The sequence below is a fragment of the Apodemus sylvaticus genome, chromosome 7, assembly GCF_947179515.1.
Source record: "Apodemus sylvaticus chromosome 7, mApoSyl1.1, whole genome shotgun sequence".
NCBI classification, from domain to species: Eukaryota; Metazoa; Chordata; class Mammalia; order Rodentia; family Muridae; genus Apodemus; species Apodemus sylvaticus.
In genome coordinates this window covers 112,387,033-112,401,703 of record NC_067478.1, presented here as the reverse complement: position 1 = coordinate 112,401,703, position 14,671 = coordinate 112,387,033, and the positions used below count along the sequence as shown (strand labels likewise).

The 14,671-nt window shown below is 50.5% G+C and overlaps 1 protein-coding gene across 1 annotated transcript in view; it reads right to left on the bottom strand.

The window, feature by feature from the left end:
• Olfm2 (olfactomedin 2) overlaps window positions 1-14,671 on the bottom strand; it is an 81,170-nt gene that overhangs the window by 44,484 nt on the left and 22,015 nt on the right. The gene's annotated exons all lie outside the window — the stretch shown is intronic.

Genomic DNA, 14,671 nt, shown 5'->3' with positions numbered 1-14,671 from the left:
CAGCCACATCTTGGCTACATGGTGGCTCCAGACTGAGTTCTGGGCCCCATTTGTTACGGTGATGGCTGAGTGACATCTTTGGTCCTCACCAAGGCTTGTGTCATCAGGTCTGTCTTAACTGAAGACACAATCACTTCTTTCATCCAATCCCAGCAGCCCTAATCCAGGGCTGGGTGTTATTCTAAAGGCTCTTTGTGGCTAGAAGTTAACACCAAGAAGGGATATACACTCTCTGTTCTTGTAACTGTGTGTGCAGTGCAAAGACATAGGCAGACATTGTGTTGGGAAGTTACCTAGAGGGTGGTGGCGCACGCCTTTAGCCTCAGCACACAGGAGGCAGAGGCAGGCAGATCCCTGTGAGTCAAGGCCAGCCTGGTCTACAGAGTGAGTTCCAGGCCAGCCAGGGTTACACTGAGAAACCCTGTCTCAAAAAAAACAGCAACAAAAAGTTGCCTAAAGCTGGCTGGTGGATAGCTCAGTGCGAAAATACACTTCCTGCCAAGCCTGATTGTTGTGGGAAATATTAAAAAATGAACCCGCCAACTCTCTGCAGTGCCAGACCACAGAGCTCTCGCCGGGCCATCTCTCTGTGGGGTCCCCCGAGTTCCTCTCACTGCCCTGCAATGCCCACACACCCCACAGTCAGCCATTTCAACACCTAATTACCCAGTAGAATCAAGACTCTTAAAGCTTAATTAACCAATCAGATTTATGTTTCAATTATATCACAATTTACAAGATGCCAATACAATAACTTCAGGGCCAATTGATAATGATAAAAGTTTTGCTCCAATATTTCTAACCTTGTGAAATCACAGCTGATTTCATCATTGTGGCTGGAAAATGCCACACGGGCACAGTCAGCAGCCATCTCCTACCCGGAGACACCCCTCTCTCTCCTCAACTCCTAGCTCCGCCTCCCTTTGCCCCGTCCAATCACAGGCCTCTCACTACCCTAATGTGATTGGACAGGGAAAATCCTGTAACACCGGATGCCCTGAGTTGAATCCCTGGGACCTACAGGGTAGAAGAGGAGAGCCCGACTCCTGGAAATTGTCCTTTGTCCTACACGCTCACCCACACACACACTCACACATAGGAGGGGACATATGCATATACAGAGGGAAGACATATGCATATACAACACACACACACAGAGGGGGGCGTATGCATATACAGCACACACAAGAGAAAGGAAAAGCAACGGCAGCTCAATCATCTTAGCCCACAGTGAGGGGAGGGCAGGGTGTGTGGTGTGGGATTTATCCAGCGTGTTTAGTTACCATCCCTTGCTGGACCATCTAGAGATGCTACCATGTCTCTGCCTGCCCAGTTATACCCTCGGCGAAAGACACTTTACCTGCAAGCACAGAGATATGCAGCTAGCTGGTGGTGTGACTCAGTGGATAAGAGTGGCCTGGGTTCTATCCCAGCACCACCTAAACTGGGATGGTGGGGAGCACAGGCTATCATCTAGCTACTCCAGAGGCGGAGGCCGCAATTCAAGCCCCTCTTTGGTTGCAGGCAGCTGCAGACCCACCAGGGTTACACGGGACTCTGTCTCAGAACAACACAAGGACTCCAGAGAGAATGGCCATCACACCAGCCTCCACCCATACCCAGCTGTCTCTCAGCATAATGGCAACGCACAGACATTCCCCGAATGATTGCCACACTCTGACCACTGCAACGTGTCCTAGAGCCCCATGCGGGCCGGGTGACATTGTGTTTCACTTCCGGGTCCTCTGGGGATGGGCGGGTCGGACATCCTCCCACAGCCACCTTGCCTTTCTGGTTTGTGTTTCTATTTTTATGTTTTAGACAGGTTCTCACTGTGTAGCCCCGGCTGCCCTGGAATTTACTGAAACCCTTCCTGCCTCTGCCTCCTAGGTGCAAGGACTGCAGGCCTGAGCCTGCGCGTCTTTCCGGACGGACTGACGAGGTGGCCAGGAACAGGCTGTGATAAAGCAGGCATCCAGGCAGTCGGCGCTGGACTCTGTGCCAAGCACTCGCTGCCTGGCTTCTCCTGGGAGGCTGCGAGGACTGCAGGGCTGGGGAGAGGGCAGGCCGAGTGGCTCCTTAATTAATTAGTCCTAATTGAGATATCTCTGCAAATACCCCTGGACTGAAGGTCACGGTTCACCCGTTTCTCGGGAGATCGTGCTGTCTGTGTGTCTGAGTGCCGGAGGACGGCAAAAATAAGGAAAGGGGGTTGCCTTGCACCTCGGCCTTGCTTCTGGTAAGGACAGTGGTGTCCAGGGATAGGCGGGGGACAGGCTCAGGAATATGCAGAAATCCAGGTGGACAGAGATGTCAGTAGGATGGTGGGGACTTGCAGGGACAGAGATGGACACAGAGCCCTCTTTGAATCAGAGGGAGAGACACAGGCAGGGAAACTGCACACGAGGGAGAACCAGAAGTAGGGACAGATGGACGGGCAGTATGGGCAGACAAATGTCCCCCTGCCTTTTCCTGCCTTGCTTGCCTGGCCTTCTCATCTCCTGGGCACACGCCACCCCACCTGCCACCCGCCCGCCCGCCCTCCTGCAGCAGCACAGCAGCAGCAGTGGCAATCAAGCTGATTCCTCTTTGGCCCCGTCACCCTCCTCCCCTCTCCCTCTTCCCCTCTCCCTCCTCCCATCATTCCCTGCAATCATCTCACTTGTTCAAAATGAGCCTCAGAGGCTGGAGCCAGACAGCTGTTCCATCCCGGAGCGGAGCGGAGCCCGTGCTGGGCAGCCTCGGGGGCGGTGGGAGGCAAGGGCGAGGGGCGCAGGGTGGAGGGGCACAGGGTGGAGGGGCGCAGGGTGGAGGGGCGCAGGGTGGAGGGGCGCAGGGTGGAGAGGCGCAGGTGGAGGGGTGCAGGGTGGAGGGGCGCAGGGTGGAGGGGCGCAGGGTGGAGGGGCGCAGGTGGAGGGGCGCAGGGTGGAGGGGCGCAGGGTGGAGGGGCGCAGGGTGGAGGGGGGGGTTGGAGCTCAGCTGTCATCAGGCTGAGCTACCACTGCCACGGTCCTGGGGGGTGGCGGGGGCGGGCGTCCCGACGTCCTGAACCGCCAGCTGCCTGCCGCGGGCTCAGGTCTGACTTCCTCCTCGGCACACATGAACCCCTTCCCAGCACCGCATCCATGAGTTCTAATCTCATCCCCACATCCTCCACCGATGTCAAGAGCCTATGGTCCCAGAGAGACACCGTCACAGACAGCCACTAGAGAGACACAGAGGGGCTGGGAATGTAGAGACAGGTGGGTCCCTGGGCTCACCGGCCAGCCAGGCCAGACACATCCGTGAGTTCGAGGGAAAGATGGGAGACTTTGTCTCAAAAAACCAAGGCCGAGCCTCCAAGATGACTCAGTGAACAGAGGTGCACGCCACCTGAGTTTGATCCCTGTGACCCTCGTGGCAGAAGGAGAAAACCCAATCCTACAGATTCCCCTCTGACTTTCACATGTGCATTGTAGCATGAGTCCACCCCACACTTCAAATAAAAATACATACATACATGCATAATACATACATAAAATACATACACGCATACATACATACATGTACACATGCATGCATACATACACACATACATACATACATGTCATTTAAGAACAAACAGCCTCGTGGAGGGTGCCTTTAATTGCAGCACTCAGGAGGCAGAGGCAGGTGGATCTCTATGAGTTCGAGGCCAGCCTGGTCTACAGAGTAAGTTCCAGGGCAGCCAGGGCTACACAGAGAAACCTATCTGGGAGAACAAACAAACAAACAAACAAAAAGGTTCTGAGAAATGACAGCTGAGGTTGACCTCAGGTCTACTACACACACACACACACACACACACACACACACTCATGAAAGAGACCAATAATATCCAGAGATAGAAATAAGAGACAGAAACCAAAGAGACACATGAAGATAAGGCAGAGACACAAGCAGGCCACACCGGATTTGGAAACACAGGTGAAAGATGACAGACACAAACACACCTGGATAGAATCACGCACAGTCAGTCAACAAACATTCACAAAGAACTTACATTGGGTAATGAACACACGATGAAGACAGGAGAAAGAAAAACAGTCGATGAACCACACTAGATAGCAAGGGTAGATAGTCCTAGATATTATTTGGGAAGCTGAGGCAGGGGCATTGCTTAAGCTCAAGCATCCAGGGCTAGGATAAGCAACACACAGACCCCTGGGGGTAAAGGGTGGGGAGGAAACAGAAAGAGATGGAGGGGAGTTGTGTGGAAAGTTTAAAAGAAGGCAAGCGAGATGGCTCGGCAGGAAAGCAAGTTTGCTGCTCAGGCCTGATGACTTCAGCCTCCAGAAGCCACGGGAAAAAAGCAGAGTGGAGGTGGTCAGAGTCCGCCTCTCCTACAGTACGGAGGGTGGAGGCGGGACTCCCGGCGTTCCTGGGCTAGCCCTCTGGAGTGTGAAGTACCGGGAGCACAGAGCAGACCTTCCTCACCCCGAGGTGGACAGGCTGGGAGCTGTTGCAATGTGAAGAGCACGTGTTGCTCTTTCTGGGGTTTCGTGTCTTTGTGTTTCTGAGACAGGGTCTCACTGTGTAGCCCAGGCTGGTCTGGAACTGGCACTGTAGCCCAGGCTGGCTGGAAACTTACAGATTGGCTTTGCCTCGCCTCCCAGTGCCGGGACTGAAGGGTGCGCCACCAAGCCTGGCCGCACTGTCACTCTGCAGAGGACCAGGTATTGGTTCCCATTACTCCTGTGGCAGCTCACAACCATGTGAAATCCAGGGCATCTTCCCCCTTCTGGCCTCCATGGGCACTGCACATGGGTGGTGCACAAACATTCAGGCCAAATACCCACACACTTAAAAAACCATAAATGAATAGAATAAAAATATTCAAAAATATTTAAAACTTAAAAATGTTTTTTAAAGATTTATTTATTGAGGGCACTATAGCTCATGGTGCACTATAGCTCATGTACATGGTGGTTGTGAGCCACCATGGGGTTGCTGGGAATTGAACTCAGGACCTCTGCTTGCTCCAGCCCCAAGATTTATTTATTTATTATATGTGAGTACACTGTAGCTGTCTTAAGACACACCAGAAGAGGGTGTCAGATCTCATACGGATGATTGTGAGCCACCATGTGGTTGCTGGGATTTGAACTCGGGACCTTCGGAAGAGCAGTCAGTGCTCTTAACCACTGAGCCATCTCTCTAGCCCAAAAAATGTTTTTAAAACAAACAAAAATGTGTTCTTTAAAAAGGAGGAAATGGTGGGGAAGGACTGGAGGGGAAACTGTGGACGGGATTTAAAATGTTTATTTATTTATTTATTTATTTATTCATTCATTCATTCATTTAAAGAGGAGGCAGTGGGCAGAGACAGTGGCCTCCTGAACTGTAACGTGTGCATGATACATGTGTGTACCTCCCGTTTCCCACCCCATGCCACTTTCTTTTCTTTTCCTATTTTATTTTGTTTTGTATTTTTGAGATGAGGTTTCATTACGTAGCCCTGGAACTCATTATGTAGACCACGGGAGCTTGTAACTCACAGAGATCCTCCCGCCTCTGTCTCCCAAATCCTGGGATTAAAGGCGCGTTCCTGGCCCTGGAGAGGTATACACGAAGAAAGCCAAAGAGAAGAGAGAAGAGGCCGCAGGCAGGACCCTCCCCCCACCCTCACACTGACCCCCACAGCAAGCTCTCGGAAACTGCGCTGGCCTTCCCACAGGCCCACCCGGCCAGGCCGGCACCTGCTTGTTTCCGTATTCCAGAGCCTACCAAGCAGAAAACCACACTACCAGACTCCACCGCAGTACCTGTCTCCTTCCCTTGCTTCCTCCTCTCCTCCATCCTTTCCATCCTCCCTCCCTCCTCCCTCCCTCCCTCCCTCCTGCATGTTGAGACAGGGTCTCACATAGTCCAGCCGGGTCTCCGATTTCCTGTGTCTGAGGGTGGCCGTAAAGTCCCGATTCTCCTTCCTCCCCCTTCTAATTGCTGGAAATACAGATGTGCGCTGTCTCAGCTCAAGGTGAGTTTTTAAACTATTGAATCTGTTGAAACTCATCGCGGACACCCTTGTCTTCCTTTTGTGCACCAGGATCCCATCCAAAGGTAATCAAGATGGACCTCACTGAGCTCTTACAGAGGTCCACGCAGGTCCAGGGCCTCTGCTTACAATTCTCTCAGTGCACATCAAGAAGCAGGTGGCCTTCCTGCTGAGCCTTCCTTCTTAATACCCCTTCACTCAGATGACTTCTTCCAGATTTCAAATCTCAGTTCATGGGCTGGAGATATGGCTCAAGGTGCTTGCTGTACAAGCGTGAGGCCGTGAGTTCAAATCCCCAGAACACACACAAACCTGGACACGGTAGGGTCCGGTTTATAATCCCAGTGCTTCTATGATGCAATGGGAGGTGGAGTTGGAAGAATCCCCAGAAGCCCTCAGGGCAGCTGATTTAGAATATTTAGTGGCAAACAATAAGGAGACCTGCCCTCAAACAAATAGGATGCAAGGACCAATAGTGGAGGTGTCTTTCCACATGTGTGCTGTGGCATGAGTACGCGCGCACACACACACACACACACACACACACACCTCACTTTGGGGGCTCACTTTTGGGGGTGGAATTCCATGGTGCAGCCTTTGCCAGGCATGCTGGAGGCCAGCAAAGCAAGAACAACGAAAACTTAATTTAGGCATTGCTACCTCCAGAAAACCCAGTCACACCAGGGCTGGTTTCACTCTCTCTCCTCGGTCACTACAACTTTCCAGAAATAGTTCTGTCACCATGCATGCCATATCATGTCACGAGGGCTGCAGATCTGAGCATGGAGACCCTGGAGAATGTGCAAGTCCTCCCCCGCTTCTCCTCCCCTTCTCGCCTCCTTCCTTCTCCTCTTGAGACAGGGTCTTGCTGTGTAGCCTGGCTGGCCTTAAACTTATGCTCCGGCATGGGCTCCCCAAGGGCTGGAATTGTAGAGGTGCATCGTCATTTGTGGACGCGCACCCCCTTTTTTAAAACCATGCTGGAAATGGAACCCAGAGCCGCCAGCATTTGGTTTCTGTGCTCTGCTGCTGAGCTATCCTGACAGCCCATCACTGGGGGATTCTAGGAGGGGCTTGACCACTGAGCCACGCCCCAACTCCTCACTGGATACGGTGGCTTGAATAACAAGGCCTCCAATAGCCCCAGATGTTTGAATAATCGGTCCCCAGTTGCTGGAACTGTTTGGGAAGGATTAGGATATCTTGTTCTCTCTGCCGGCACCTTGTGGATCAGACGTGAGCTCTTGGCTCTCACTCCAGCACCATGAGTCTATCACTGCGTCTCTCATTAGGACGATCATAGACTAACTGAAATTCTAAGCAAGCCCCAGTTAAATGCTTTCTCTTATAAGTTGCCTTGATCATGGTGTCTCTTCACAGCAATAGAACAGTAATGAAGACACAGGGGGATTCTAGCGGGGGGCTCTGTCCCTGAGACACACCCCCAGTTCCTCACGGAGGGGTCGAAGCAGGGGCCCTACCACTGAGATAAGCTCTTAGCTCTTACATCTTCTCTGTGGTGGTCAGACCCTTTCCATCACAGGGCAGCAGGGCCTCGTCCCCCATTCTCTCTCACATCTTGGTATCTGAGCAGAATCAAGCCAGGCTTAAAGCAAATCAGCCCCACCCTCTCCCTCTCTCCCCACCTCTTTGGCATTTACACTGGTTCAGCTCCCACCATTACCCCACTTGGACGGTGTAGTCCCTCTGTCACGCTTTCCTGAGCCCCAGCCTTGTGTACCCAGAAGTCTCAGGAGAAACCACTAACCCTGAGCAAAGTCTCCTCCCTCCCCTGCTCAGAACCCTCACATTCTCTCATTTGGTCACCCGTGTAGTCTCCTAACAAGTGTTTATTGAGCACTTACTATGGGCTGCTAGGCTAGTGCTGGGATTTCATAGTCAACAAAAACTCCCTTAAATGCCAAATGAAGGCTCATCAGCTAAGGTGCTGGCCACCAAGCCTGACAACTTGAGTTTAATCCCCAGCACCACATGGTAGGAGGAAAGACCCAACTCCTCTGAGAGACACAAGTCCATCTGACTCTATAGACAAACTGTGGTACACATACCCTATTAGACGCACACACACACAATCATACAGCACACATACAATGTTTAAGGGTGTGAGGTGGCTCCTGTTCCACCCCACTCTTGCTTCCTCCTCCTCTGCACGACACCCACTTCGTTCCAGTCACACCGGCTCTCTCGGTGTCTTTCCAGCTTTCCAAGCAGATTCTCGCCTTAGGACGTCTATCCTTGCCAGTCTCTCCACCCCTGATGTTTTTCTTTTGAATATCTTGCCTAAATCCCTTCAGACTTTGCACAGGTATCAACTAATCAGAGAGGCCCCCTCAAGCCAGAAATAACGTGTGCATGCCATGGTGCTTGTGCGGAGGTCAAAGGACAACTTTCAGGAATTGGTTCCTTCCTTCTACTGTGAGGTCCTGGAGCTGAACTCAGGTCATCAAGCTTGGTGGCAAAGACTGTCACGCACTGAGCCATGTAATGTCACTAGTCCTGTTCTGTGTTTCTTGATAGAACACTTATAATCATGTAGCATAGAGTTATCAATATATCTCTTAGCACTCTGTTTAGAATGTCAATCTGGCATAGGAAAAGTAAAAGGGCATGAGTGTGTGTGTGTGTGTATGTGTGTGTTTGTGTGTATGTGTGTATGTGTGTTTGTGTGTATGTGTGCATGTGTGTGTATGTGTGTGTTTGTGTGTATGTGTGTATGTGTGTGTTTGTGTGTGTGTATGTGTGTATGTGTGTGTGTTTGTGTATGTGTGCATGTGTGTGTATGTGTGTATGTGTGTGTTTGTGTGTATGTGTGTATGTGTGTGTGTGTGTGTGCGCACTCACGCATGCGTGTGCACACTGTGGTATTGGGAATGGAACCAAGGGTCTCGTGCATGTTAAGTAAGTGATATACTATTGAGCCATCACCTCAGCCCAAAATTGAGTGAATGAGTGAAGACTCTCTCCCTCCCTCCCTAGGTCAGAAATCCTTAAAACTATAGTACCCGGATCCCTTGCACCTACAATCCTCCCTATTTAACTCCGTCTTCATCTCCTTCCTTGTTTCCTTCCCTCTTTCCTTGCTTCCTTTTAGACAGGGTCTCATAAAACTCAGAATAGCCTTAAATATGCTATATACAGATGATGACCTTGAACTTCTGAGTCCTGGGATTCAAGTCATGGGTCATATTCAGTGTGGGAGATGGAACCTGGGCCTCTGTAGAGGCAAGGCAAGCAGTCTCCTGCCTGAGCCCCAGCCCCAACGGTAGCACTTCGTCCCTAAGACGAAGGGGGGCTTGACAGAGTGAACAGTAGGCAGCTCTGGATACCCCTTGGCTTCCCCCATCACGGGCCCTGTGACTCCTTTGATCACAAGGACTGTGATCAATAGCAAGCTATGCCATATGGGGCAAAGCTTTAGGAGCTGTGCCCCTCCTCTGGGTCCTGCTTCCATGACGGTATGCCTGGAGAGCATCCGTCATTTTGAGTCCCAGGAGACCACGAGGACAGCCAAGATGGGGACATCTCAGAAGCAAGGAATGAATCTAATCTGGGCTCAGTGGCTGAGCGATGGAGTGCTGGTTACCATGGCACTGCAGGACAGCTCTAGGCTGGGTTTAGGGACTTACTCCTCCCGTGAGACCGTTAACAAAAGCCACAAAAGCCACAGACACTGGACATCTTCAGAACCCAAAGAGCTCCCGCTGAGACCCTCCCTTTCCTTCTTGGGGACAAAAGGTCCCCTGGAATGCAGCCCTTCCACTGTCGTCCCCTCTGTCCTTCAACTCCTCAGAGAGGGAAACGGGGCTAGTGAAATGACTCAGGGTAAATAACACTGGCTGTCAAGACACATGGCACAAGACACCTAGCAGGACAGAACTGACTGCTGCAAGCTGTCCTGTGATTGATTGCACACACACACACACACACACACACACACACACACACACACACACACGCTGTTCACATAGACAACAAATAAATTAAATCATAATAAGACAATAAAAGTAAAACACAACAGGCTGGGTGTGGGGGCATATGTCTTCAGTCCCTGCCCCAGGAAGGCAGAGGCAGGCGTATCTTCAGAGAGAGTTCCAGGACAGCCAGGGCTGCACACAGAAACTCTGTCTAGAAAAACCAATAAATAAATAAATCACAACAATGTGGTTGGTGCCTGAGAAATAACATCTGAGGATGACTGCTGGCTTAAATACACACACACATACACACACACATGCACACACGTGCACACGCGCACACACACATATGCACACACATGCACACACACATGCATGCACATACACACGCACACATGCACACACACGCATGCACACACACGCATGCACACACACATGCACACACGCACACAGACATGCACACATGCTCGGGGAGCAAGGGAATCAGACTAGAGCAGAACATACAAGATGCAGGTAGTTCACTCTAGGCCCTCCATGACAGCAGCCACTGACAACAGAGATGTCAGCTTTTAGCCTGAGTCGGGATTTATGGTCCCTAGGTGAGGAGCCATTGGGCTCAAGGCTCCTATCTCCCGGGAATGGTTTATGGCTGGAAGCCAGCCACAGGATGTGTTGTGTGTGTGTGTGTGGGGGGGGGGGGGGGGCTTCCCTCATCTCCTTCACAGAGATGGTTTATGAACGCAGGCTATGCTGCGTCTGTGTATCGGGAGGTTGGGGAGAGCTAAGACCCACAGAAGAGCCCATCCTGCACCTGGGCTCACTGTCATGCCGTTGAGCCACAGCCCCAACCCTTCAGCCTTAGCTTAGGAATCCCCACTGTGTGTGCGTCTACCCTCCTAGCCTCCCCCAGTTTGGGTTCTGCTCCTTTCCCACAACCCGTTATTGAGGACCTACTGTGTGTTTTAGGATCCCCCCCCCCCCACGCTTGGGGTGGAAAGATGAGAAGATGGATGAACAGAAGAAATAAAGGAGAGATGGGTGGATGCTGGGAAGACATGAGTGTGATGGGGAGAAGGCAACATGGCTATAACGATGGATGGATGAGGGGCGGGGACCAGGCCTCCATTACCCACAACGGTGCGATGGGGGTAAGAATGATCATTCCCGGGCAGGCAAGATGGCTCAGCCCTGACGACCTGAGTTCTCTCTCCAGAATCCACACGGAGGAAGAAGAGAACTGACTTCGTCCTGTGACCTCTCCATGTGCTCTGAACAAATACTTACCCCATGAACAAATACAAACTAAATAAATAAACGCTTGCTTTGGGGTTGTTTGGTTGGTTGGTTGGTTGGTTTGGTTGGTGTTTTCAAGACAGGGTTTCTCTGTGTAATCCTGGCAATCCTAGAACTTGCGCTAGGCTGCCCTCAAACTCAGGGATCCACCTGCCTCTGCCTCTGAAGGGTTGGAATTAAAAGGTATGCACCACCACTGCCTGGCTTAATAAATGCACCTTTAAAAGGAATTATTATTCTCCTTCTATAGACAAATGGATTTAAAAACTTGACAAATATATTTAATCTTGGTGTGTCTTTGTGTGCATGGCGTGTGACAGCGTGTTTGTATGTATAGTCATGTATGTGCAGGAGCACTGGTGTCATGGTGCACATGTGGAGCTCGGTGCTTTAACTTGCTTGAAACAAGGTCTCTGGTTCACTACCACACATGACAGATTAGCTGGCCCTGAGCCTCCAGGGATTCCTTCCCCAGGCTCCGTCTCTCCGTCTGGTATTACAGGCATGCACGACCTCATTCAACATTACTGGGTTCAGGGGGTTAACTGAGCTCACCACATTTGCAAGGCAAATGCTGTGCCTCTTCAGTCCCAGAAAAAGTGAAAAAGAAAATCCTCATTCTAAACTCACTATATGCTTGCCTATAATAGATACCCACTGTGCACCCAGCCATTGGTTTCCATTGAAGGCAGAATCCAAGATGTAACTGCAGACTCAGCTACCTGGCAAATATTTACAACGATTCTGCTACATCAGACCACAGGGTGCAGCAATGAGCACATTGCTCCCTTGTAGATGTTGTTGGTTGTCTTTGTGGTGCTGGGATTGAACACAAGGCTGAGCACCAGACAAGCACTTTAGCCCTGAGCTTCAAGACCAGCCTCTGCACAGATCTTCCAGTCTAACAGAGACTCTGAATTCTCTTTACCTAATATGGAAATTGGTGTTTACAAAGATTCAATGATTTCTCCCAAGGTCACATGATCCATTAAGTTGCAGGGGATCCAGAATTAAAACACATATCCCAATCTGAATCCTACCACTGACACAGCATATATATTCTAAAAGGCTAAGGCAGGGAGGTTTGTTTCAGTGTAGACATGCTTGTATAGAAGAGGCAATTGGAAGTTTTGTTAAATAAATTCAATTAAGTGAATAAAGGGATGAATTAATGAACTGAAAGATGTTGGAAGTACAGATTTGTGGACAGGAGATTAACAGACGGTTGCATGATGGATAATGGAATGAAAGAGGGATTGGAGGATGCGTGTGTGTGTGTGTGTGTGTGTGTGTGTGTGTGTGTGAGAGAGAGAGAGAGAGAGAGAGAGAGAGAGAGAGAGGCAGATGGAAGGATGAAAGAGATGGAAAGATGCAAAGATGAGTGAATGAACACATGGATGAAAGAAAAGAAGGGTGGATAGACAGATGGACAGAGAATGGATGCAAGGTTGGATGGACTGAAAAAATGACAGATGGCTGTCTGGGTGGATGAAAGGAAAGATGGCAGGCTGGGTACCCAATGAATGAATAGAAGGAAAGATGGATGGAAGAGTGGATGAATGGATGAATAGAAAGATGGATGGAAAGATAGGAGAGCAGATGAGTGGCTAGAAGGATGGATGAGTGGAGTACTAGTGGATGGATGGATGGATGGATGGATGGATGCAAGGACAATGAATGGATGTGTAGATGGATGGATGGATCGATCGATCGACAGATGGAAGGACAAAGAATGGATGGATGGATGGACAGATGGATGAATGGATGGATGGACAGATGGATGAATGGATGGATGGATGGAAAGACAAAGAATGGACAGGTGGGTGGATGGATAAATAGACAAAAAGTGGGTGGGTGGATGGGCAGATGGGGAATCTAAAGAGGTCTCTGTTGCCTGCAGTTCTGTGACACAGAACTTATTACTGACTTTCTCAGTGGCAGTCGCTTGGGATGCTGCTGCCACCAGCCAGAGTTGAAGAACAAGTGGGAGGAATCCAGATTCTAAACAGACCTAAATCCTCTTTGCTTTCTCTCCTTTCCTTTTCGCAGGTGTGGATGTTTTGCCTATGCGTATGGTTGTTCACCACATGCATGCCTAGTGCCCTCCAGGGTCAGAAGCAGCTACTGGTGGCCCTGGAATTGGAATTAGAGACAATCGTAGGCTACCAAGCGGGTGCTGGTAACTGAACTTGGGTCCTGTACAAGAGCAGCTGGTGCTCTTCATGCTAAGCCCAACCCTGCAGGCTCCAACTCTCCCTCTTTGAGAAAGAGACTTGTGAGACTCTTTGAGAGTAGACTTACGGCTACTCCCCTGCCTCACCCGCCCAATTGCTGGGATTGCAGTAGTGGGGAGTCTCCCAACTCCAAGACCCCTGCTGAGCACCGTCTTTCCACAGCCACCTCCCAGGCACCACAGGGACAGCTCTAGCAGCTCATGCAGCACAGCATGTTGGCAAGTCATGGGACGACTGCAGGCTGGGGCAGGGACATGCAAGTCACGAAAAGCAACACACAGGTCTACGAGCTAAGCATACATAAACATATGCATATATAAACACAAGCATACAAAATTCAATGTATGAACATACAAAATCATAACTCAAGGCAGTGTTAAGTCACTTGCCACCAAGTCTGGAGACCCAGACTCTGGAAGAAGGGAATCGACTCCTGCAAGCTGCCCTCTGACCCTCACACGTGCACACAGACGCATACAACATGTGCAAAACATTCACAAAAATCATAACTCAGACATCCTGACATACCGTGCACATGTCTCCCAGATATATCAGAGGCTCTTGTGCACACAGACACTTTCACACAGTGGCACACAGGCCCTCACACAGGCTTCCACTCGGAAAGGAACGGTGAATTTAGCTTCTGATTTCAATGACACTTTCAATGTCTTCCCTGTGACAGCAGCACTCAGAAGGCTCTGTCTCACCTGTACATTCAAACTCATGTCACATGATGAACCCACACCCATAGTCAACTGCAGACACACAGACACATGCCCATCCAAAAACAATCACACGGGGACACACCCACACTGGGGAGAACACACCCACACTGGAGAGAATAAACCTGCACCCTTATGTCAGAGACACACTAAAGTTTCTCTTCACTGCCCATCCCAAATCCCCAAACCACAGGCTCAGACAGACACAACAAGACATACCTAAACAATCACACTTGATGTCACAGACATACAAAAAGATACCATGTTTCAAAGAACTGCAAGTCTGAGGAGCTGGGCTGAAGGCTTCCTCCCTGTGTCAAGTACCATATGCTGTCTGGCCCCGGGGTTGGGCCATGCCCTGGACTCCTCCGTGAGCTGCTGTCCCCACCCCCTCACACCCCACAGCTGTGGCTTTGGGGAGCAAAGTCCTTTTTTGGCCAGGAGGAGAGGGGTTATTATGTATGCATAAGGGGC